We start from the raw sequence: 26,783 nt of genomic DNA on the forward strand, positions 1-26,783 counted from the left end.
CCCTAAAGTGATAGGGGGAGGAACCCATTAACAGCAGGATGTCAGCACATCACAGCGAGCAGCCCTGGAGCTCGTACTGATGCAAGCACCTACACCAGAGACAGGTCCAGAAGAAGCATGCAGGAGTTCACCCCCTCCAAATACCACCCCTACAGTACAAAATCACGTAATTTAAATGTCAGGATGTCTGTTTTGCTTTCCTTTGAAGCTGTGAGATGCTGGTAGAGGCGTTGGTGACTTGTGAGCTCGTGTCTCTGCAACCTGTCACTTGCTGAACCCCGGGGACCATCACGCATCCTTCAGGTACCAACAGTCACATCCCTTTCAGCATGATGCGGCACCGGCTCCCGCTCCAGGGAGCTGCAGCCATGGGGAAGCCACGACTGCTCAGGTGAATGCCTTTGATAAATGGCCACCCTCCCACTTCCCTGCTGCATGGACCAGATAGCTGCAAGCCAAGGCCATTACTCAGCGTATCATCAGGTGTGTAGCTGTGTCCTGTGCACTCCAAATTGGCAGGGAGATGACTATTGGAAGGAAGCTGAAGCCAAAAGGGCTGTGGCATCTGGCCAAATCCACTGTCGATTTTAAAGCTGATTCCGCTGTTCCTCCTGTGGAGCAAAACAACCATATTTTTCATTTTGCAAAGGACAAAGCTCAATAGGTCTGCGCTTTTTTTTTGTTGCCTTTTTTTTTTTTTTTTTTGGTTGCGTTTGCTAGGAATTTATTGAACGCTGTTACATTATTCTTCTTGCTGTCAGGAAACAGGCTGACTCCCCTCCCAAGTAGCAAAGTTTGGCTACTGAGCAACCAGGCTGCATGGGGCTTTTTGGCCACTGGTGAGGCTACTGTCTTAGATGGTGGCCTGTGAACTTCCTTCAAACACTTGGCGCTGAAGAGCTTTGCTCTCAGCCTCTGGAAGTTCCCCTATCAAAGGGCAGTGAGCGGGTGGCACAGCTTTTGGGCCTGAAGAGAGTAAAACCCTGTTGCCATAAAATCTCTAACGTAGCATCTGGTTCGGTTTATACTCTCTCTGCTGTGTTGCATCCCGAGCAAGCGGCCCCGAGCCGCTCAGGATGCATGCTGCATGGTCCAGGGCTGTTGGGGAAGGTGCCCCCTGCCCCAACACCCACAGCTGGTCCCGCATGCTAATAAAGGCACAGTCCCACAGTGGGAAATTCATGAATCTGACGCTCCTTCTTTATTCCTTCACTGGAAAGTGCAGTAGGAAAAAGCTCGCAGTTTATTTTTGTGATGGGGATGAGTGGCAGAAACGGGTTGTAAGAAGGGACAGTAGCATGAACAGAGCGGGAACTGGCACTGTTCTTATGCCTTCTCCTCCCAGTTACCCATTGTGATTATGCACCTGACCCATCCACCTCCATCTACACCAAAAATCTGGCACTTGGCCACCTGCCAGCCATCCTCTTTCTGTGCTGAGCAGGTCTCATACAGGGGAAATTTCTCCAGCCATGGAGAAACCTGAGCAAGAAGCGATTTCCCTGGGTTCATTCCATTATTCATCGTTATCCTCCCCTCGGGCTGCCCTGAACAATTTCCTTCCTCTCCCCTCCGTGTACACCCTTCAAATGGTTTTACAATATGGCACTGAAAAATAAAGTTTAAAAAAAACCCAAAAACCCAAGGCATTGAAAACATTCAAATATATTGCTCAGCTCTTTCCTCCCTGCACCATTGTCTTAGGAGGGCTGGCGTGGGACCAGACTTCTTTCTTATTACCAATCTTAACTACTCCACTGGGCATCGAAAAATAAAGCCCTATAAAAGTCACTAATTAAATAAGTTCTCCCATCTGACCTAATACAAGCAACATGGGAGGTTGCATGATTATTTTTTTTTTTTAGATTTTTTTTTTCTTTTCTCCTCCCTTTTGTAGAGCCCACTTCTCTGACGGGGATTCGTTGTTTTTCTGGTGAGGGAGAGGGATTTCAAGGTCATGGAATGAATAAATGATGATAATGCGCGGCCGCAGGGAGAAGCGAGCACAGCAAGCGCGCAGTGAGCAAGCATGGCAGCAGCCGAGGTGCTCGCTGCCTCCCCGGTCTCCTCCATGGGGGTCTGGGCTGGGGTCGTCCCCTCCCCGTGGTGGCTGTGTGGGTGCTTAGCCTTCCTACTATTGTTTGCCAGGGCAGGCGCTTCTTTTTTAAATTATCATTATTATTTTCATCTCTTGCGACTCAGAGGCGTGTGGTTATCTCGTCTGAGTGTCCCCCGCCCAGGGCTCTGCGGGGCTCCCTGGCTCCAGCCCTCGCGGGGTGCGTGCCTGCCCCAAAGCAAGCAGGATGGAAAATTAGCGGCTGGATTTCCTGTTATTCTTGGGAATTTCGGATGGGTTTGTGCAGCTAGATATTTGCCATGCTCAGCTGCGGTGATTCCAGTGCTGTGTGCAATCTCTCTCTTCCTCCCTGCTCCTTGGGCATAGGTGCACAAGTGATATGAGCTGGGCAGTCTCAGCCCACTGCCCCACCGCCGGGGTTACGCAGGGCAATGCTCTTTTCTTTGCTCCCGACTCGCTGGCTAATAAGCTCGCCTCTTGCGAGAGCATCCCGGGGTTTTCTAATAACAGGAAGCAGGAGCTGCCTGCCCCAGGTTCCAGCCGCCTGCGGGAAGAGGTGTGGCTGCCTCCAATTTCGAGGAACACCAGTGTCACCAGCGGCCCCGGTCTTGGCGCGCTTCCTCCTCGGCATCCTCCTTGCCGTCTCCAGCAGTGTAGCCCTTTTATTTCACTTTCTACCTGAGTAACCCAAGGGGTTGCAGCCAGGATCGTCCCCTGCAGAGACAGGCATCTGGAGGGAGAGGGTTGCAGCTCCCAAAAGGTGGCAGGTAGCGGGTGAGGATGCAGTTGTGGGTTGACGGGGGTCCCAAAGCCAGTGCTGCAGTGAAACAGACACCAAAGGGCTTGAGCACACACCACTAGAGGATTCCCCAAACCTCTTTTCCCTTTTTTAATGCAGAACCTGTGGCAGTGAAGGGTCTTGCCCTTTAACAAAGCAGCGGACGGGACGTGCCCAGCTAGACAAGTTCTTCAGCTGCTCCTCCTGCCTCTCTTCATGCCTGGAGAGCCAGGCAGCGCAGACCCCTGGGGACACCTCCCGACAGCCCTGATTTACCTTATTCTAGGCCATGCTGAGAATTATTAGCTGCAAGAGTCTGCCTCTCTCCCTTCCTTGTTGAGACCAGTTTTCTTATTATAGCATGGTGCTTCACTTTCCCCCCACCTGGGATATTCATTCTATAGCTTTTACGCTAGGATAAATAAACAGCAGCTGAGAGGGGGCCGTGGCTCTCAGGGAGGGCAGGGATGGGAGCCCGGCACTGGGCACTCTCCTTATGCAGTGCCCGCAGCCAGGGCCGGGGGAAGCCATGCAGCATCTTCCTGGCTGTATTCCCGTGATGGTGGTCGTGGTTGAGCTCAACCCTCAGTTTCGAGCACAAGGTGCTGCTGGGTGGTGCAGCCTCTCCGCAAACCTGTTCGATAGCAGAGCAAGCCCCAGCAGCTGCAGGGAGCCAGTGGGCTCATCGCTTAACCCATGGAAAGACTTCACATGATTTTTCTGTAACCGGTCACTTCAAATCTTCCAGCAAATGCCGTCTGGCTGTTAACGTTATGCGAATATTCCTGTGTACTCATTTATTGATGACAGGCCCATGGAAAAGACAAACCCTAAACAAATGCAGGAGACTGTTCATAGAACAATTAAATTTGCTTTGCACCAGCTTGTGGCCTGGAAAAAGACATCCCTGAATTTGGCTCATGTCAATCTAGTCATGAGTCAAATATTTTGTGTGACTTGGCTTAAATGACAGGGCTCTCCGCTAGCTTTCCAAGTGGTGGCGAGCGCGTTTGTTTGAGGTCGGGGACTCAGCAAGCTTCATTTCAGTTGACGCTTCACGCAAGTTGCATTATTTTCCTGTGCACCATCTACAATCTCGAAGGGCTTCTTGCCTCTTGGGGCTTGTGCTGAATATGTGACAGAAACTGTCAGAGATACCTGCACAGGCCTCTTAGGAGATGATTTCCAGAAATGAAGAGCAAGTAAGCTGCAGAACAAAAGCCAGGGTGAGAAGGATACGAGCACGGCCGTGATGGAGCAAGCTCATCTCCAAGCTCATCTCCTGGCCAAGGCGTTAGCAGGACCTAACTGGCTGCTTACCTTGCAACTTAAGGAGGAAACTCTTTACATTTCTGTGTTCCTTATATATATATTACAAATATGAGACACGTGCACTGTCACTAATTTATTGCCTAAGCAAATTTGATTAGGAGAGAGGCCAAGTCTTGAGTGTAGAGACTGTTCTCCAGTGATAGAAATGATTGCTGAATATTTAATATGATGTCAAGCATCATAGCACACCTCAAATGGGAAGATCTGGGGACTCAGCCTCTCTCTGGTGACTTTCTCTGGACCACTGAGGCCTCCTGTTGCCATCCTATGCTGCGCACATCCTTCGCGGTGTCTGTGTTCCTGCAGGCTACCCGGTGGGAATGACTTTCATTTTTCCATGGGTAAAGACTGACAGTAATTACAGGTGTTTGGGGGCTGCTCTGGGAAAAGCAGGAGACGAATCACGTTGCTGCTCTGACCAAGAAAGGCTGTGGGTAAAAGATAATCATTTAGTCTTCTGCAGGTGCAATCGTTGGGAGGCATTGCCTGTCTCCTGCAGCCTCTCGAGCTTTACAGTCAGCGCAGCTCAAGCTAAAAGTGTTTTTAGTTGGGAACCTGGACGGGGTGGTAGGAATTAGTGCCCTGCAGGGCTTGGGATATGTAGATAAACCATTTGTTGTTGAGCAGTAAAGAAAACAATTATTGCCACAAAGCTTTTTCTGCAGGAAAATGTCATTGGCTCGTGATGGACAGCCAGGTTTAAGGCGGCAGGGAGATGAAATGGATCATAAATATTTTCTAGCTTAGCCTCTAACAACAAACCTCCAGGAACAGCTTTTGTCTGGTTGGCTCTTAGGGACTTTAAAAGACAAAATAACCAAGATTTCTCCTTACAGAAAGCACGCAATGGTTCACAGTATAATACAGTCATGTTTAAACACATAGAGTACAAAATATGGGGGTATTGTCTGATACTCATGCATAGCTTAAATACATCAGTTCAACTGCATATTTGCGTCAGAATAAATCTATAATCAAAGGTTTGGTAAAAAGGGCCGACCTTTTTTCGTTTTCTTTCTTTTTTAATGCTTCAATGGAAATATCCCCATGTTTCTAGCTTGTTAGGACACAGACAGGAGGGGAATAACCCATTACATACTTCATTATTTTCCAGATAGCAGAGGAAATCTCCTAGGAATATTTGAAGTGTAAAGGGTATTATAATATCTAAAATCAAATGACATGAATTTTGATGATCTGTCAGCATTTGCAACTGGTAATGCTGAAGCTGATTTTTAGGGAGCCATTACTCAGGCTGCACCTCAATAGCAAATGAGATGAGGATTGCCTTACAAGCAGTTGCTCTATTCATTTTCTAAATAATACCACAAAACAAGGCATAGCTAGACCCCTCTTTTTTGCCTTTGCTTATTTGCAAACCCAAGCTTCAAAATTACCCCTGATGTTTTGTAATATCAGCCTCTCAGACACAGAAATCTTGAAGCAAATACCTACGTGTTCAGGGCTGCAAGCAGTATTCAGTGATCTAAAATATTCTTTATGATAGTCTTAAAATCAGACTTACTCAGTTCTAGTACATGCTGAAATTTACAGTGGTGCATTAAAGCTACGACAAACAACCTCTGACAAATAATTTGGTAGTAACTCAGCACACATCATGGCGAAGCAGCACAAGTGGGAAGGGATGCTGTGGGGCAGCAGTTGATGCGAGCTCTCAGTGCCAGACTCCAGATTTTGATTTCAACAAGCAAAATTATCTTAACCTATTTTATCCTTTTTTCTTGGGGGAAGGGGGAGGAAAGAAAAAAAAAACCTATGTTGTTTTTTCCAGAAACACTCTTGATTTTAGAACATGTTTGAAATTTGAGAAGAGGCTGGCTGTGCTTGGTCTCCATAAGAACTACCTCATCCTGATAGATTTAGTGGAGAATGTGTCTGTGCTCCATGAATCTTCCCCTAAGAAATAGCGAATGCATTGTTTCCAAATACTAATTCTCTCAACTTCTTAAAATCCCTTGGTGCTTATTATATTCATTCCTCGCAAGCAGTAGTGAAAACAAATGTTCTTTGTGTAAACAGACTTTGACAGAATGTGGGAACTTAAATAAATATGGTTATAATATGGTATAAAAATCAGCTTCAGATTTAAAGCAAACTGAAAGTGCATGGGTAAAGAGTCTTGTCACTCGAGTTAACAAGCCCCCCCAAATATTTACTGACATGTATTAAAACAGGTAAATATCAGATCTCAGGGTCCTAACCATGTCATATGTTTGAAGATGCTGAAACTGTGTAAATATACAATGTTGAGTAAAACAGTTGCTCCAAAACGTCCTTTTGCATAAAACATGCTATTGTATCTGCTATTCCTCTCCAAGAAAAATGAACGTGTTATTGGTGCTGTTCTCCTCAGCCAGCCAGAGGCACGGGGCATAGCTCTTCATTGGGGTGGGCAATGACATCGTAGGGCTGATGGAAACCAAGGATGTTTTGAAACATTTATGTGGCTTATTTGAGGGGAGGGGGGGAAATCCTTACTCCAGAAAGCACAACTGGCCACAAAGCCTTTCTATGAGATTGGATACCCTGGGTGGTTTTCTGAGGCATGAGGCCAAAGGCCAAAAGAGTAAAACCACAAGAAAAGTGTAATAATTGCCCTCCGGGGCAACGGCTGCATGAAATGGAACTTATGCATAAAGACAAGGGAAACCCATTAAGTAATATTATTGACATGCATCTGACAACCAGTGCTCGCCAATTGTGCTCTGGATTTCTGGAATAATTTCTTAATGGAATAAGGGGGGTTTAATTCATAATGTCTTTCTACAGATGCTAGAGGATGCAGGTTTGCCAGACATTCACGTTCCCAGCCTGCGTGCTGTTAATAAATCCTAGGTTTAGCTGAAGCACAGTAGTAGTCCTCTGTTATATCGGCATTGCAAGCAAGTTTCAGCTTCATGCAATAACACAAAATTGCCATATATCAGCATTTCTTAAGCACCTGTCCCTGACAGTGCCAAGCCACTCTGAGAATTACAGGGGGAAGAAATGAGAGAGACCATTTTCCATGCGAGATGTAGTGCTGCGGCGACAAATATACCTTTTGATTACATAGTGCAAACAGACTTCAGTGCCAATTGCAGAGGCAAAATAAAGGAAAACAGGGTTCAGACGATGCTACAAGCCTGAAAAATGTGTCTGGACCACATAAGAAAGGCATAAATGGAAGATTTGTGACTCTTGAGGTTTTGAAGTTTTAGGGTCCAAATGGTTGCTTTACTTCCAGGGTTTAATAGCAAAACAGTTTTAAGGAGAAGTGAAATCTGGGCTGAGAAACGATCAGCTGAATTACCCACTTGTGAGACCAAAGTTGGATACACACTGGAGGGTGATACACTGCTCATGAGGATGGGGGTACTCCTGAAGCCAGGCAATATCCCCCCTCCAAAAGCCTGTACCCCTTCTCCTCACCTATGTCATGACCTGGACACAGTTTCTGTTGGGCTGGATGTGAAGAAAGTATTTTTCTGGAGGAAGGAGTACCAGCAAGGTGTGCTCACACTGCTCGGTCTGAGGAAGAAAATGGACTCCTCTCTCCTTGTGGGTATGGTAAAGTGTGTTGATAATGATGGCTCTAGAAAGTCAGTCCTTTTGTTAGATTTTTGGGGTTTTTTCAACATTACAACTCTGCAAATTTAAAAGTGTGTCTTTTCACTGCTCAGGGCAAATCTGCATTTGCCTCATTTAAGGAAGTTGACCCTGCTTTTGTGAAGCAATGTAGTATTTTGACCGGTAAAAACAGGTCATTCCTAACTCCAAAATGTAGACGTTAATCACAGCTAAAAGGGGCACTTCAGGAAGATCTTTTGGAGGTGTTTTGAATGTAGAAGTAATTGTTCATCTGCTGGGTGAGTTGTACTTGAGTACCACTGTGTGTTGGGAGGGACAGTCAATCACAGATGGTATTTCTGAGACTTCAAGACCTCCAAATGTTTTTATTTAATCTTCCTTATACATTTGCTGTACCCATCTTAGTACATGTCCTGCTGGTGTTTCTGTGTCCCTTTCATCACTGAACCAGGCTGCGTGGTGTGAGGATGCCTCACGCACCAGGAGCAGCCAAAGCCCAACCTTTCTGTCTTGCCTGCACAGTTGGGGTTGGTGAAATGGCTGCAGACAGAGTGGGACTACTTAGCTTAGGTATCTGCCACGCAGCCACGCATGCAAGGCACCAAGGAGGCACGCAGGGGATGTGAGCCCCCCGTTTCCTCCATGGGCATGCCCAAGCAGACACCAACCCCAGCTCTTCATGCCAAGACCCTTCTCCACCCTGCAGGGCCTGCACGAGGAAGGGTGACGGCTGCTCGCCTGTCGAGACCCCAAAGCCAAGCTTCCCTGGGGTTTCACGAGTGGGAAGGGTCCACTGAGGGAGGAGGCCCAGGCTGCCTGGCGTGGTGAGGAAAGCCAGCTCTCAGACCACCCCATGGTGGGAGATGGACTTGTTTATCAGCACAGCTTGCCCGGTGCCACCCCTCTTCATTTCAGACTGAGTCAACCCTCCAGACACCAATGAATGTGCTCTTGTAAACAAACACCACGGGTTGCTCTTTTCTAGTTGCTGCTGCTATTGGGTGTTTTTCTTTCTTTTCCAGCTAAAACTGCTTTGCTTTCAAAGAGCGAGACAACGTAACCTTTGCAGGCTCTTGAGCAACTTTTAAATGGTCCCTGTTGGGATGGGAACCTTTGCTTTCCTGGTGAAAGAGGCATGGCCATGGGCTGTAAACAGCTCAGGGAGGGTGAAGAGGGCACGGTGCAGGCGGGAGGGCTGCCCGAGGCTGCACCTCAGTCCTGCTTTCCTGAACTATGGCATCGCTGAGCCTGGTTCAGAGGTGCACCCAACGAGGGTGTTTACTGCAGCTTCGGATGGTGTGTCGGCATCAGCAGCACTCAGAGGAAGGCAAAGGTTTCTAGCAAGGTCAGGAGAGCACCATGTGTGTTACAAATACAAAGAGAGGCTAAAAACTCTTCCTTGCCCTTGCCATCCTTGGTGGCATGTGGGAAGAGATGTGGCAGGGATGGCTGGTGGAGTCCACAGCGGCTTGTCTGTTTCTTTAGGGCTTCCCCTCTGTTTTCCTCTTTGTTAAGTGATTATTTATTTTATTCTGCTCTTTTCATGCTTGTGTAGCCCTGGTCATACTGATGGCTTCCCCTTGCCCTGGCAGAGCGTTATTGGTTGACAGCACAGCATGTCCCACCAGCTGGCAGCTGGTTTGTCCTGGAACCTACTGATGCCTGTTGAGGGATGCAGTGTCCCCGTCCCCTTCCCTGCCACAGGAGGGGATAGGTTGCCTCTGGCAGAACACCAATGTAAGTCTTTTGTTATTCCATATTCTCCTTTCCCTGCCCCTCTGTCAGATCTGGTGGTCCAGGAAAAGCAGTTAGCTGCTGGCTCATCCCTGCCTGTTGCTCAGATGCCAGATGCTGCTCTGCTCTGCTCTGCTCTGCTCTGCTCTGCTCTGCTCTGCTCTGCTCTGCGTGGGGAGGAACTTGGCTCTCTTTCCCAAAAATGCCCGCAGATGTCCTTTGTTTGCCCAGCCACAGCAGCAAATTGGAAGTGGTGGGACCATCTCAAAAATCAGGGGGGGATTCTGCCTCTGCACATCACAGTTTGGAGCTTGCCTGTTATGAAACTGAAGATGACTAAATGATCTCACTGGGATGTTTCCCAAGGATGCTGCCTTCCCTTGGGTGACCATGCTCCCAAGGGTTTGTTTCATTCATGCATTAAGCTGAGTGACTTCAGTGTTAACTGTAAAAATACAGCTTTTCGACGCTTACTACAATAGCCCAGCCACAAACTGGGAGTTTTGGTAAAAAAGAAATTATGCTTCGCTTTAGGGTCAGCAAGCAAAGCTGCTTTGCCACCAGCTTTTCTCTCTTTTCTTAGTTTTTCCCCTTGAAGCCATTGGAGACCAGTAACCCCAGTTCACATGGTGGTTTTGGTGTCAGTGGACTCCTCCTCGCCATGCATCAAGCAAGCTTGCAGCAGCATGGCAGCTCTGCATCCCAATGCAGCTATGTGTATAGGGACACCAAGAAAAGCAAGCTGCACGTTCCTTCTGCTCGGCTCACCTCTCCTACCACTGCAAGACGCAGAAGTTGAAAATTAAACTTTTGAGTTACCAGCAATTTCCACTTTGGTGCATTATTGGCTTTCCTGCAGCGCTTTTGTAAGCCTGTTTATAAGACAATAGACAATGGGAGAAGTTGCTGAGGCTCCCAGTGGACACATGTTGACAATAAACCCCTGTAACAGAGGTCAAATGTGTGTTCCCAGAATAGCAGAGGGTAACTCACTGCCTGAGGAGTGTAATGCTGCAAATGAACCAATACAGAAGAGATGTCTTATTGTCCGAGCCTTTGAGTCAACTTGGCCCAAGAAGACTAATTTTCCAGAAGATCTGATCTCTTTTCTTACTGCAAGGGTATGACAACATGTCTTTTCCATTGGTAACACTTATATCTATGCAAAGGTCCCTGTAGTCACAGATAGAAAGCTATTTAAAATGATTTGAAGTGTAAAGAGGCAACACCACCCTGAATGTCATGTTCTTGACCAGGTGCCCCCGTTGGTGGAAAGCCTTTCTCTCCAAGCGAGACACAAGAGTGAGTCAGAGGCAGTTTCATGTGGGTGGGGTGGCTCTGCACAGGAACGGGGGGAGGGAAGGAATTATAAAACACTATGTCCTATTTTTAAGAAGTTGTAACTTAGCTTTACTTTTCCCTCATATGAAGTCTCTTTGGGCAGCAAAGCACTTTTAACACATGGTTTGCAAAAAGAAAAAAAAATTACTGACCAAGTGGAGGTTTTTTCTTTCACTGGTCATTTTTCAGCGCTTTGTGGATGCCAAAAAGAATTAAGAGCTTCTTCTTTTCATGCGTGTCTGCAGATACATTGATTGTTCTCTGATAGCCAGAGGACGACTGACTGAATAGGGCAACCCATAGTCATTTGTGTTAAAGATACATTGCTGCAGACGGACAGCTTGTGATGGGTTGTCTCCTTGGTGCTACAGGAGCTGCATTGACTGCAAGGTGGTATGGATAGCAATGTCAGCATGTAGGTGAGCACTTGGGTTGACAGGAAGGTTTGCAGAGGCTCCAGAAGCACTTTGGCAAACAAAACCTCTCTCCTTGAAAAAACATGTGTATTGCTCCACAGAAAACAAATCTACCTACAAAGGGATTCAAGGAAGGCTGTGGGAGAGCCCAAGTCTCCTCCATGCGCCATCTCCACAGCAGCAGGGAGGTGAGGTTGCTGTCATGCGAAGGCAACAACTGTCTTATGTTTAATGCCTATTTTTACTCTTTTTGCCTCCATTTTTCCTGGCATGCAAAGAACTGGAAGCAAAGGCACCGCACCCTAGAGTGGTGGCGAATATTACAGTGGGAGCATGGTGCCAAGGTTATGGTTAGATCCTAGGCTCCCCTCAACAATTTTATGACTGACTGTGCCTTACAAATACCCAAAGCTCATTCCAAGAGACAGGTGGGGGATTTGTTTTTTTTTTTGTTTCAGAGCCTGTTAGCAAGTAGCCAGCAGTGGAGACAGGAAGCAGCTGCTCTGTACGGGTCTGGCTGGTGGGCTAAAGACATTTTCTTTTGGAGCACACCATGCTACCAAAGCCAGCGGAGTCACTTAAAGACCCTGCAACACCCAAACAGTGACCGTGTGGCCAAGCTAGAAGGGGACTCTCCACCCTGGCCAGCCCACCATGCTGTGGCACACTTGTGCCCCATCCAACTTGCAGGCAGAGCCTGCAGTTCAAAGGGGCATGGACTGGGGTGTGGAGGGTGAGAGGGCTAATAGCACCGTGTGGAAAAACTGGATGTCTAGAGTTTCCAACCAAACCAGTGACCTGAGTATTTCCCAACCAAAATATTGATTCTTCCTGGTTACTGAACTTCTGCAGCCCAATTCACAGCTCACCCATCCAGCCCAGTGCACTGACTTCTTCACAGTGACTGGCTCATTTTGAGCAAAGTTCCTGGAGGGTTTGTTTTTCATGGTTTCCAACTGGCCTAGACTATATAGGAGGTAAGATAATGGGTATCCCTGGAAAGTTACATGTGTTCCTGGAGATACTCTTCTACCTTCATGAACTCCATTGCTAGCAGTAAGTTTTGCCTGCAGAAAGGAAGCTAGCAGTGACAATCATGACCCCAACACCCCTTTGCTAGTATAGTAACACCTGTGAAGGTCTTGCTCAAGGAACTATTCATTTGGCTTTTTTAAATTATATGCATATTGGTTTACTGGGGACGTTCGACTTCTTGAAGGCTTCACTGTCCAGCCACATAAGACCCTTTTCCACTTCTGTGCAAACCATGGGAGAGGAAAATCCTTATCAAGCCGTGCAGTCTAGTATGAGCAGGTTGCTGATATGTCTTCACATCCTTCCTTGTTTCTGTGTCAAAACCTTCATGTAAACAGCAGAATTGTAGGACAAACAGAAAAAATACTTGTTAGAAAAGCAAACAAGAGTAAAAGAGGGTAAATACAATCTGAAGGCCCAATTGAAACATTGTCTTCCCATCGGGGATACCCAGCTTCATGTCATCTGAATTGGAAATAATCTTGAGAGATTTCTTCTCCATTCCCTAGCAAACAGGTAGCAATGGAAACGTTTGGCAGGTATTTAGACATTAATAACCTAAGGACTTTGGAGTTTCTTCTTTGCAACCATCTTGAGGGGGAGAGGGAATTGAAGAAGAAACAATCAGTAAAATCAGTCTTGTATCACCATCTTGAGCCACACGCATTACAGTGCACTCACAGCGCTCTCTTCTCACTTCCAAAATGGACTCCAGAGGTATTTTTATTTCTGGGACACCACCACGGGCAGTGGCTATCCCACCAAAGCCACTGATTCAGTGGCCTCATTGGCTGAACAGTCCTATAAGTAAGAAAAGAAAAATCTGCTTCTACCCCACTAATGCTTTACAAAGTTGCTCAGGAAAATTTGTAACGCGTGAGGCAGCAGCAGTCCTATATTAACTGGCAGACTCCAGACATTATGCAACCTGAAGCTTTCCCAATTATGCTGTCCTCGACAATTCCTGCCTACACTCACAGGTCTGCACACTCTTACAAATGTGTGCAAAATCCAGCGTGATTTAACCTTTAATTTATCAAAACAGAATGTTTGATTTGCAATGAGCTAGGAGAAACGTAATAGTTCCTGACCTTAGCAAGGCAATTCCTTCAAACCTAGGTCATGGGACTTTGACATTCAGCCTCTTGGAGGAGAGGCACAGGGACCTGGTGCTGGTGGTCACCTTGCTGACAGCCACCTTTTTCCACCACTGGTCAAGAGTCGAGATAAGGGTGCCACTCAGCAGTGCCCAGCAGCCACACCTTCAGCTGACTATTTGAATTCTGCTCAAGAAAACACAATCCTTGGCTTGCTCAGCTTGGATGCTCCAAGTGCAAGTGGTAACTGTGTGAACTGAAACAGCTGCCTCCTGATTCAGTCTGCTGAAAATTATTTTTAACATAGCTTAGCTGATTTGCACCCATCTATGGCATATTATTGTCCCAAAGCCTCTGCAGCTGGTCATGATAAGGTGATCCCCCAAATGATTAGGTTATGCTGTTCCTCTTTCCTTCTCCTCATTACCTGTAGAGAAAGCAAGAGGATGGGTAAAGCTTTCTTGCACTGATCAAGCAGAGACGAAGTGTTACTTCTTGAGAAGTTTTACAGTTGCTTTGAGCCTCCTAAGTTCTGACGTAAACTGGTTCTGCGTTGCCTGTCTTGGGAGTAGCTCAACCTTGGTTTAAGCAGATTCTCCTTCCAGGAAACTGAGCTGGCAACAGGGCTTCCACAGATGGAAACTTGAACGCTTCATGGTCCATGAGCCATGAGATATTTGGGTGAACTGGTTCTTCTGCTGCTGCCCCAAAATTGTCTAGTTGCCTGTTGTGTTACATTTTGGCTGAAGATATCAGCCCCTCTACTCTGTCCTTACCTGTGTCTCACCATCCTCTGTCGGAAGTTATATCTTTTTTGATAAGCTGTCTGAACTGCCTGGGCGGTTGCTTTCTAAGCTACTTTCAGTTCGTTGCCAACCAATCTGGAGGGGCAGCATCCTGCAGCAGGAGAGTGGTTGAAGATAGTAAGTTGTCCAGCTGGCTCAGTTGCTTTTGGAAGATGTGTAATCAAGCTGTAAATAGAACCATTTCCTGCGCTTGTCTTCCCAGGCTTTATCTTGTTTATTCATGCAAATGGTACCTGGGGATTAGCTGCTGTCTGGCCTTGGTTTTAATTTGCCTGTATTTCAGCAGCGTCATGTCATTACATTGGTGCAATACCAGATTTGGAGGAAATTCATGTGGATGACCTATTCTTGATAGCCCTTTAACTATGCCCAGATGGAGCGTGAGCCGCCTGTGGCCACACATTGCTTGGTGAGGAGCACATGTTAATGTGCACAGCCGGGGAGGCATCAGAGCTCTCATCACAGCTCGCGTGATAGATGGTTTTCCTCTGCAAAGCAACCAGCTAAAAAGGTGTAGGGTGTTTCTTGGAGGTCTCAAATGCCCCAGGCAGGTGAGGAGCTGCTCTCTTCCTCCTTCCTTCAAGAGTCATTTAGGGACAGTGGGGGGGAGCACCAAGAAGCTTTAGGTTAAGCAAAGTGCAAGCACAATCCTGTATAGCAGTGGGTGCAGCGTGCGTGTGTGTTTATGGGATTTCTGATCTGCTGCCTTGTCCCTGTTCTTTGTGGCTTTGGAAAACTGCATTTCACTGTGCCAGTTCCCCACGTGTCACCCATAATGCTTGTAAAATGCAGTAACCCTTAATAGCTAAGCCATCCGCTTCGTTAGAGTCTTTCTGCAAGGATCTCGAAACACTTAATACAGGGAAATGTTTCTCTCAGTTTTTACCAAAGGGCACCTAGAGCCAAAAGATGAAGTGATCTTTGCAGGAATACTTTCAAGCCAAGCTTCCTGACTGCTTTTCCAGGAGCTGTTAAAGAACAGTGCTTTCAGCCATCAGCCTGGTCCAGTTCCGATTCTTGTGGCCACTAGAATTTTTTTCCAGCTTCCCTCTCAGTGTGTCACCGAGGGCCCTCTGCTTTAGGACTCAGGAGAACACGTAACCCATGACTTCATCCATAGTTTAGCCCCTTTGTATCACCGCTAGCCCCAGGCTGAATGGGAAAAGAGTGGTTTGACCTACTCAAAGGTGAGGGTGAAGCTTCACTGAGTATTTAGCTGGAGCAATCCAAAGAGTCATAGGACGGCCACCAGCTGCTTTGGGGTGGTGAGATGCTCAGGGCTGCTGAAGGGTGAACCAGTGCTGAAGCACACAGGGCTGCCTTCTCCTCCACCCAAAGTTGGAGACTCAGGGTTGGAAGTGAGTGGGGTGGTTGGTGTCCACGTGAGCATGAGGCATGAGGTAGCCTCTCAGCATTGTTTCCCATTTCATTACCATGTGATGGAAGATGTTTTTAAAGAAAACCTTGCTTTTTCACTGCCATTTAATAAAGCTGTAAAAATGAAGACCAAGTCCCCCAGCATGCTGGGGAGATGGGGTTAGCTGATACTCAGCCACTCCAGCGATGTGCTTGGCTCCACACCCCTTGCAGCTTTACGTGATCTCTGGGGCCTGAAGGTCTCCTGCAGCTGGGCCCATCGCAGCGGTATGTCCCAGGTGATTGTAGTGAAACAAAACTTCACTTTCTAGGATTAAACTCCAGGATTTCCTCGCTCTTAAGCAAGTTCCAGCTCTCTGGAGTCAACAGCAACTTGGCCAGATCCTGCTTTCAATTACATACAGATGTAAAAGGCAGGGTAACACGGTGCTCTGCTATCCCCCTGGGCTGAGCTGCTCCATTGGATGCTGTACCTTCCCCCACCCTTTTCAGGGCTGGAGGGACACCACCACCACCACCACCCCGAAAGGAGCACGGTGACCCACTCCCCAGTGTTGCACTGGGACGTTGCTTGCCTCCATGCTGTCTGGCTCCTCCGTGGCTGGGAAAGAGTTTGGATGCAATTTATTCATTGCAATCAAAACCCAACAAGTACTGGAAGAAAGTTCAAATGTATGTGAAATAACTTGTCCAAAAAGCTGGCAAAGGCAGCTTATTTTTCCTGTCTTACAAGAAGTTATGCAATCAAGTGATTAATTACCCATGGCACGGTCTGAGGGGTGAAAGATTAATATTCCTGGAGACTGCTGCTGTTGACCTTGTGTTATACCCAGGATGGGAATAGCCAAAGCTTCCCAGCAGAATAAACCTTGCCCAATGTTGAGACTGTCTTCTCCATAGTTGAGTGAAGAGGTTAAAGTTTTATTTTTCTTCTTAATTCTGTCCCTCCAGCAGGAAGACTCCCACCCACCTCCCGGATAAAAAGGAAGTTCAAATCTTCTATACTTCAAGGGCCCAGCCTCACCCAGCCATCGATGTGGGCGCTGTTGGGAATTAGCAGCACTGCATGTGTTAACCGGTGGGGCGCGAGCCGTGACCCAGCACCCGCTGCAGAGAATGCTGGAAAACTTCTCAGCTGGTTGCAGTTAGCCCCGGGGGGGGCAAACCTCAAATTCAATCACAATTTAAAATGATAGTTCTTGCCTGCACTCAATGCTCGTTAATGCACGTTGTAACATTGTTTCTTTCCTGGGGAAAGAACCATTTCCTGGGATGTGACAGAAATTAATTCTGTGTGCGGTTGCAGTACTCATTCATTCATCCTGCTCATCATGTGCAGCTGAAGGGTGCTACGTTTCTGTGGCGTAGGAGGACATGCCTTCTCAAGCACATTGCTCACCCTACCTTTCTTTCTCTGCACAAGCCCATGTGCAGCAATCACTTATCTGCTGAGAATCCTGCACCAGCTTGCTGTCAGCAATGTCAGCTTAGACCAAAACTTATTTTATCAAAACTTTTATTAAAAGGCTGCTTTTCAGTAGTTTTTAACTTTGCCAAACCAGATGCTCACTTCAAGATGAAGTTATTTTCCAAGGGAAGGCTGCAGCAAACCTGCAGTCATTGCAGTCATTGGATGTGCAAGGAATAATGTGTAGCTTACCCTATAGATAAGACCATGCCTATGCATGAAATCCTTCCCCTAGATACAAAACTTTGTTATCAAGCCTTTAAAACCCCATTCTTTGGAGTATTTCTCAGCATATCCTACCTCTGATGGCTCAATTTGCAGCATTACTCTTCTAAGGAAATAAACACTCATTCATTTTCAAGCTATACTCAGTATAGGAAGAAGGAGTAGAAGAAAGGGCTGTACAAGTTTTCTTTCTCAAGGAGTGGTTTCCACCAAAGCAACTTGGCATGTGAAAGCTCCTCGTGAAGGAGAGAATCAAACATAGGAAAGGAAACCAGGAAAAACAGGGCAGGGGGCAAGAGGTTACTTCATGTGCAATAAATAAAAACTCCCCTAATCTTTGGTCTCGTGAAAAGGTCGATAGTGTTGGTACCAAATAACTCCTTGCAGCGGGAAGACCGGACAGCAGCGAGGCTGCTGGGGCCAGTGGGTGCCTCTCAGCTGAAATGAACGGAAAGAATGAGGCTGCCAAAACAGTGAGACACTGAACGGGGGTTGAGTGGAAGGCTTGGAAATGGATGGTGTTAATGGCCTTCAAAAATGTTATGACAGACCTGACCAAGTGTGAGGTGGAGCTTGCAGCAACTCGTGTAGTCAGCGATGGCATCGGTGGTATGACTCATGTCTCATCACTGCTCTGGAAGAGCTCTGGCACCTCATTTGCTCCTGGTTCTCTTGATGCACCTTGGGTTCACAACATCACAGAGTAGCTGAGGTTGAAACGCATCTCATGAGATCACATACTCCAACTCCCCAGCTCAAGCAGGGTCAGCTAGAGCAGGTCCAAAACCCTGGCCAGTTGGGGTTTGAGTATCTCCAAGAATGGAGACTCCATAGCCTCTCTGGGCAATCTGTGCCAGTGTACAACCACCCTCACAGCTAAATATATATATATATATATTTCTTTAAAAAAAATATTTATTTTTTTTTTTTAATGTTTAAACAGAACTTCCTTTCTTTCAGCTGGTGACCATGGCCTCTCATCTTGCCACTGGACATCACTGGGAAGGGTCTGTCTCTATCCTTCCTCTCCCTATCAGGTATTTATACATAGTGATAAGATACCCCCTGAGCCCTCTCTTCTCCAGGCTGAGCAGTCCCAGCTCTCGGCCCCTCCTCGTATGATAGATGCTGCAATCCCTTAATTGTCTTTGGGGCTCTTTGCTGAACTCGTTCAAGTACATCCGTGTTTTGTACTAGGGCATCCAGACCTGGACCCAGCTCTCCAGTGTTGGACCACCTCCCTCAACCTGCTGGCAATGCTTTTCGTAATACAGCCCCCAGAATGCTCTTGGCATCTTTGCCATGAGACCACATTGCTGGTTCACGGTCAGCTTGTTGTGCACCAGTACTTACGCTCCCTTTCTGCAGAGCTGCTTTCCAGCTAGCTGGTCAGCCCCGATTCATACTGGTGTCTGAGGTTATTCCTCTCCACATGCAGGACATCAGTTTTCCCTGTAAACATTCTGAGATTCCTGTTGAGTCATACCTCCAGCCTCCTGAAGTCCCTCTGAATGGCACCACAGCCATCTGCTCTAGCAACCAGTCCTCCCATTTTTGTATCACCTGAAAACTTGTGAGGAGGGTCCTCAGTCCCATCATCCAGGTCATTATTGCAGACATTAAACAGTGCTGGCCCCAGTATCAAGCCCTGAGGTGCACCCCTGTAGTGACCAGCCTCCAAATGGGCTTCGTGCCACTGATCACAACCCTTTGATCCCAGCCGTTCAGCCAGGTTTCAAGCCACCGCACTGTCCATTTATGTCATCCATACCTCATCAGTCTGTCTGTAAGGATGTTATAGGAGACAGTGTCAAAAGCCCTGTTTGAAATGGCATAAACAACATCCCCTGTGCACCCCCCACCCACTGAGGCACTTGTCTCGTTGCAGAAGGCTATCATGATGGCCAGGCATGATTTCAGCATATCAAATTCACCAGAGTGTGAGGTTTGAGAAACTGGAGAAAGGGAACTGCACCTCATCTCCCTCCGGCCTTGGTTTTCATAATAGCTGGAGGGAAACTGGTGTTTTAGCTTTTGTTGTAACTAAGAATGCCTGTCTTCCTTCTGGGGAGTTAAGAAAGGCGGAATTTACTGTAAAAGCTTAGTTATGTGTGCTAGAATTTTAGTCTCTGCTTTGGCATGGACTTAGAAAAATAATAATCACTTAAAAATAAACCTAGCTATTGTATTTAACCTTGGCCCGTGCAGCCAGTGATATTTTGTGAGACGTTCCAGCTATCCACAGATTCTTTTCACCGAAGCTTCCCTTCAGGAAACAAAATAAATTAATGATACAAACAGGAAGCAGCTGTCTTTTCCTAAATAATAATTAAAATGGGGTCCCCTTAGCGAAGTGGGGAATAAAGGGAAGGGAAAAGACCTGAAATATTGTCGGTGTAATTGTGACCAGCCTTCAGAGGACAGGCCTGGAACAGTGACAACCTGTGGGGCTGGGAGGCCTCACTTTCTTACGAGCCATTTTTGGATTTAAAAAATGGAGAAGGCTCTGTGCAAGGGGCAGATGGGCAAGACAAAGGAACACTGCTCTCAGGGCAAGCAAGAAGCAAGCTCTCTTCCTTTGGTAGTATGCACATGGAAAGAAACATTAATCATCGTAATCATTGATGCTGTTGTTCAGCGGCTTTCATCTCCTATCAGCAATCACTAGGAAATTCCAGGGTGTTCCTGATGGGGTTTTTTTGTTTTGTTGTGGTTGGTTGGTGGTTGTTTTTTTTCTTGTCTTTGTCCTAGACTGTTGACTTGACACAGTTCCTTGAAATTCTACTTCAAGAAGGAAGAAGGATAAGACAGCTGGAAACTCTCAGCTCCTTCCAGCCGGCTGGAGGAGGAGGTGGTGGCAGTGAGTGTGGTGCCACGCAGGGCTCCTGCTGCAAGCCCAGGGCTTGGGCTGCTTAGGGCTTCCTGAGGTGGAGGGACCTTCCCCTGTGGGTTTAGCAGCTGAACCTGTGGGTGACCACAAAAACATACTGCTCAGAGGTGAGGAAACCAGGGGAGACAAGGGCCAGCAAAAGCCACAAGCAGCACAAGAGCTAGGACTCTTTTATCTTTTAAGATGATTGGGTGAAGCAGTAAGCTGCTACAGCATGGCAGTGCTCTGGGGAAGGTGCATTTCTTAACAGCATGAAATAACACTTTATTAAAAATTAAGTTTGAATTTGCTCCATCTCAGGAGATACCGTCAGTATGTAACCATACAACACGGCCCTGAGAGAAGGCTCAGGATGCACCCTCAGCTGGTACTCTGCCATTTGCTTGGGTGGGTGGCACTGGGTGACTGGTGGTGCTGATCATAACAGGAGTGGCTTAATGGAAGTTTTTATGACTGCACCCAGAGAACCAATGCAGAAAAAACTGTGCCATAATCCCATGGGTTAGCCAGTGTCACCTCCCAAAATACAGAAAGGCTGGGATAAACAAAGTTTGTGGGTTTACTTGTAAGACTTCAGGACTCTACTTGGCAGTAAAAAAGTCTTCTGTCCACTCCCAACCACATTACTAAGTACCTGAATGTGGCAGGGATTTGCAGCTGAGAAAGGAGATGGCAGAAAAATTGGTGACAAGGATTATAACTCCTTCCACTATTTGAAGGTATGGTCAAGCTATTGTAGATACCAGTTTCTGTATCGTTTGAGGTACGGAAACCCCAGAAAGATCTCATGCTCTAGATTGCTGTCCATGAATCAGAGTTGGCACCAGTTTTGACTTAAAATTTTCTACAATTTGTTACTTTTATGATGGGAAGGCAATAAAGAATCTGGAATTGAAGATTTTGATATGGTCCCTTTACTCTGCACTCTGTGACCCTATTATCTATACAACCTTTCTTCCATCTTTTTCTTATTATATCTCATCCTAAACGCTCGAGTTGGTATCCTCTGAGCAAAGCCAGCAGTAATGCACTTGCATTTTTAACTGGGCACAGCCATCTCCTGCTAGTCCTGTGTCTGTAACGCTAAAGGGACGGAGCTAATCTCATGGTAAAACTGCAAATGCTTCTTTTAGCAGCACAGAGTTTAAAAGTGTAAGAAAGTTCAGTCAGAACTGTCCGAGACACTTAGCAGCCTTCACCAGGTCACACGGAAAAATTTTCCATGGAAAAGTTTATCTTGAGTTACCTTCAGATAAAGGTGGTGTATTCACAGTCACCATGGAAATTCCCAGCCATGTCCCCTCTGTAAGAGGGAAGCCTGTTACAGGTCTCTGAAGGAAAACATAACATTTCACCGTGAGGATTTTGCGATTCCTTTCTGGAAGTACTGTTTTGTCCCTGGCTTTATTCGCCTGATCTCTCCCAGGACCTCTGCTGCAGTACCCATTAGCAGATAAGATGTTGAGTTTGCATCTTTCCTACCATGAGGCATGCTGGAAGAATGACATGAGCCAGGGGGTTCTCCTTCAGATGCTCAGAAGGAAGCCAGGAGAGCTGATGTGTTCTGGGCAAGCACAGCTATTAAGACAGAAAACATCAAGAACAACAAAAGAAGGAGCTGATATTTATGCAGTGGTACATTAATGCCTCCATGGGTCCCAAGAAGCCAAGCAGATGGCAGTGTGGACATCACCTTTGGCTTTGCATGCACTTGCACATGATCAGTGGGGTTGCTTGTATGGTAAACCTAAAATTTTGTAGAAATTTTGGAGAAAAAAAGCATTTAATCAATGTTTAGACTCACCAGGCACACACACACAAAGGATTAAAAGGGAGACGTATGTCATTCGAGACCTCTTGGCTCCCGACAGTACACATGCCCTCATTTCTAGTTCAAACTAAATTAATCCATTAAGGTACAGGAAACCTAATTTCACATCTGATTCTTCTCGGGCAGACGCTGGAATACCAAAAAAGGCAGCTAGGTCTTTATCACAATGTACAATTCAAGGGAAGTGAGAGGTATTATTCATGTGGGTGTGACCTGCTGGCCATGCTGATTCACTCTTCCACTCCAAAGCCCTCCCTGTCCTTCCGAAGCCTTGCAGCACTCGGGCCGCCTTTACAAGGGGCCTTATTTGGTGAAGAGGGCTACATATTTTGGCCGACCCTCTTTCCTCCCCGCTACAAGTTATTGTTGTGGAAATGGCTCACAGAGGGGTATTTTTTTTTCCTTAAGGATCAGGCTCCCCACGGCTAAGAATAGCTTCTTCTGTTATGTGAGCAGCAGCAAAAAGTAAGAAGAGTATCAACAATGTGAATGTCACCGGAGGCAAAAATCCCACTCCACCCGTCGCGACAGCAGTCCACTTTTGGAGATCTCCGGGTGGTGCTTGGCTAATTTTGAAGCTTCCTCAGTGGGGATCCACAGTTGGTGTGACAAAAGGGATAGCAAAGCTAGGGCAGTCATTCTGTATCAAGTAATTTGTGCAGTACTGCAAACATGCTGATAATCAGACATCATCAACCTCAGCAAGTTTTAAACTGCGACAGAGCTAGGTGTTTTGTTTCCACAACAGATGGCTTGCTATGAAGCCCCCAAAATCTTGAACTGATGTGTTTATCTCAGAGATAGCTCTTGCTGTAGCCACATAGGCTTTGCTCTCCAACTGTTGGGAGAGTAAACGGGATCGATGGGCTCCAGGTATACACCTTTTCTCCTTTTTTGCCTTTGTTTTTTTTTTCTTTTTCCCAGACCATTTTTTTTCTCAATTCCCCTTCAGGGGTCACTGCCATCCTGATCACTCTCGATTTGCAGCAGTCTCAAAATCATAGTGAGAGACCCGGGACAGGAGACCTCAAAGGAGCAGCTGGGAAGATGTGAAGGGAAGGCTAACGAGGCCACTCGGTTGTTATTCAAAGACTCATCTTTCAAATACTATTTTTCAGGGAAGAGAGGGGTGAGAAAGGCTTTCAATGTTATTGCTACAAATAAACCCTTTAAAACACATCCCAAGTAGGATGAATAAAGCCCCAGAGCAGTTCATCTGAGCTATGTGCTGTCTCGGCAGCTTCAGCATTTTTTAACAGAGGTGCCAGTAAGGACTCAGCTTCCACAGCCAAACTTGGAACCAAGTTGGCAAACTGGTGGCCAGAACAGAATTCTCACTTACTGCAAACAGCTGCGTTCACAACAGCTTCGGCGTGGTTTGCTGAGGTGGGAACAAATGGGACAGCAAGGAGGCACGAGGGGTAGCAGTGTCAATATTATTGCCAAACACCCGATAATGTCACACCCTGAGAGTGATGGGCTGCTCAGGGATGATGTGTATGGCAGGCTTCACAAAGCTTCAGTTGTTCCACAGATTTTTCTACCAGCAGACAGGATCGTACGCTGCGTGGTCAACTGCGACCAGGGTAAAGGTGTGTTGTGCCTGAGCTGCGGTGAATGTGGAATGAGTGAGGATGCTTGAAGATGGTGACCTTTGGGGAGTAACCATGCAAGAACAGGATAAAGCCGCCCCTTGTGAATATGAAGGTTACAGTTCCACTTGGTCAGACCAAAGGTCTGTCTAACCTAACATCCGGACCCCAACAGAGCCCATGAGTGCAAGCCTAGGGAGAAGTAAGAACAAGGGAAAACATACACAATACTTCCCCTTAGTGTTCTCCCAGCCTCCAACTATTTTCAGCTCAGGAACTTCCTGAGCCAGACACAGTTTCTATGTTTTTAGTAACTCTCAGTGGATTTCTCTTCCGTGAACTCTCCTTGAATCCATATAAACGTCTCATATCCACAACATCCTTTGGTAAGAAGATCCATAGATCTGCTACCTGTTGCATGAAGAGCCACCTCCTCCTGTTTGTTTTTCAGCCCTGCTCCTCCTAGCTCCATGTAATGCTGCCTGGTCTTGTACAGGAAGAGACAGCAAAGCCTACCCCATCCATGCTCCCATGCTGCTCACAAGCTCAGGAACGTCTTTCAGATATCTCCTAGTCGTTACTATTCCAAACTGAAGATACCTGTTTCAGTTGGTACGGAAACTAAGCCGTAAGGTGGAACTTGTGAAGGACTTGTGCTATTTTTATGTACAGCCTCACTTGCCCTCAGACTCCAAAGAGTCTTGTTGAGTCCTGCAGTTGTGAATGAAAGCCTCCAGCTTGCTCAGAGCTTGAGTTCCAGCTCTAATGCTGCAAGCGTCACGCGTTGGCAGAGCTATGGGGATATAAATGATAGCCTGAACTCAAATCCCAGGGAGGAACAGTTCCTAACCATGCCGTATGCGTGCACAAGCCGTTCCTGGAAGCCTCTTTGCACTTCCATCCTCCCTTACACCTCCCCAACTTTGCCAGTAAGCCATACTCCCAGCTTCACTTCCAGGGGTCTTGTGAGGTTATTCATGTCTATGAGCTGCACTTTGCAGACAAACTCGTGGCGTTTCTGGCAGTGACCAGCAGCTTAGCCTTTTCTCTCATTGTGCTGGCACGTAAAGCTGTTATGAGTGCCCAGGAAAACCAAAAGCCTGCCACCTGCATCAACGCTGCTGAGTACCTACCGAAGGCATAGCGTGCTCCCTGCTCTGTGTGTGTGTGTCACAGTGACCTCTGAGCACGCCATCTAAAATAATCCCATGTATGGAACCAGGAATAGAAAGAAAGGAAGGATGCATTTTATGTAAATGCAGTCAGAAAGTCTGCAAGACAACTTGCTTGAAGTGGTTCGAAAGATGAAGAAATATGACTCACTTCCGAAGGGAACTGTTTTTGCTGGGCTGGGCTGAAGGTAGCATTGTGTCTTAGGCAAGTGCATGGCTGCTGTTAGGGCTTTGCTGCTATCTGTGTGGATGGGCTGGGTGTCCAGTAAACTGTATGCTGGCCATGCAGGGCAGGTGTGCTTCACAAGCGTGGAGGGAACTCCGCCTCGGTGCAGAAGAGGATGCACCTGTTCGTCTGCAGTGTGGATTTACACATAGCCTTTGCAACCAGTGTCACTAACCCAAGGATGCTTACCATGGTCTCAACAGGAAAAAGTCTCCAAGGCACCTTTGTCCCGGCAAGTAGGAACCTCCTGCCTGGTTCAGAGCAGTGGTGTGTTTAATTAAATGCTCAGCTTCCCACAAAGCTTGTGGTAATGCTGCAGAGGACGAGGTAAAAGTGCTCAGCGTGGGCAGCCATGCCCTAGCAAGCTGCCAGCAGAAGTCTCCTCTGCCCCCCCCGGCCTATCAGCACTCAGCTCCTCGGAAGCATGAGGGTTTAGCGATGTTTATCAACACTTCCCCTGTGAAACGCAGCTATGTGTACCCTTATTCATCACAGAGCATTCTTTTCCCAGTGTTTTTCTTTCACTAACTCCTTGTAGCAACAAGAAATTTCACTGAATTAAACTGTGGGTGTTGACGACATTGGGCGGCGTTTTATTTCATACCATCTTTTCTCTCCATGCGTCATTGCCTGCCAAGACCAGGGCAGCTGTTGCATGTAGGTTAGCTGAGAGAGGGTGCACCTCACGTGCAGCCCCACGGCGTGCCCCAGCCCCACCGCGCCAAGGGGACAGCAGTGGCAGGTCCCTCCCCATCAGCCAGGCATGCAGCTTGGGTAGCATCGCCCTCCTGGAAGTGTGCCGTGGCCCAGGTGTGCTCCTGAGCGGGACACAGCTATTGTTCATGGCAGGTTGCATTGCAGCAGCACAGACTGAATTTTCCAAAGCCCTGCTCCCATCCGCATCCATTGAGGACAGGAATGCAAGTTCACCCGGAAACCACCTTTCCCTTTTAAGTGAGCGCATTTCTGAGCGGGTTTGGTATTTCCCATCTCTAGACACCACATTTTTTCCACTGACTCTGCGGGCAGCGCCAGGAGTTTCAGCAAGAGCCTAAATCTGTCAGTGCACCAGGAAGCGCAGGAAGCCAAACACCGAAACTTCCCATCCCGGTTTCAGCAGAGGGGTCAGACCCGTCTCTGCCCTGTGGAGCCACAACCAATTCACCGTCATCCCTTCGCTGCCGGGACAGGAAGGCGCTGGCAGACGGGCTCCATCCCTGGCACCCCAAGCCCCCAGCGGGGATGCCCGCCCCAGCACGGGTGCAGCAGCCCCCAAGGCGCTGGCTCCCTGCGGCTGAGGGCTTTTCCTTTCCCTCTGCCACGTCTTCCTCTGAAGACGACGGGTGAGGCGGGCTCGCTCACACATGCCGGGGCTGGTGGCAGGGTGGCACAAAGCCTGCATTGTGCGCGCTCACCGCCCGGAGAGGCGATCTAATTGTCTTCCCCAGCTCAGAGCAACAATTTGCTGGCAGCCAGGCTTGTGTCATTATATAACTGGAGATAGTCCGACTTGTAAACAGATCTCCAGAACATGTCTCTCTTCCCTTATTTTGGAGAAACAATAAGCTCGGGGCTGGATGAGACCTTGACGCTGTTTGCAAGGGTACAAATGGAGCCTTTGCAGGGAGGGATTTGTCCAGGGCATCACCTCTGCGGTGACAGTGGGAAGTCAGGAGGGGAATCCCAGGAAAGGTGAGGGCTTTAACAACAAGCCTGGAGACCGGCAGGCCTCCTTCAGCTGCACCTCATGCTCTGCAGCCGGCTTTCCTCAGGCTGAGACAGGAGCTGCATACAG

General features: G+C 47.4%; 1 long non-coding RNA gene across 1 annotated transcript; it reads left to right on the forward strand.

The window, feature by feature from the left end:
* Positions 1–110: 110 nt before the first annotated feature.
* On the forward strand, positions 111–26,416 carry LOC130156498 (uncharacterized). Its single transcript, XR_008824442.1, has 4 exons — positions 111–303; positions 9,334–9,515; positions 18,238–18,314; positions 22,407–26,416. It is a non-coding gene; the product is annotated as an uncharacterized LOC130156498 (long non-coding RNA).
* Positions 26,417–26,783: the final 367 nt, after the last annotated feature.

Source organism: Falco biarmicus, chromosome 10, assembly GCF_023638135.1.
Source record: "Falco biarmicus isolate bFalBia1 chromosome 10, bFalBia1.pri, whole genome shotgun sequence".
Classification (NCBI taxonomy): Eukaryota; Metazoa; Chordata; class Aves; order Falconiformes; family Falconidae; genus Falco; species Falco biarmicus.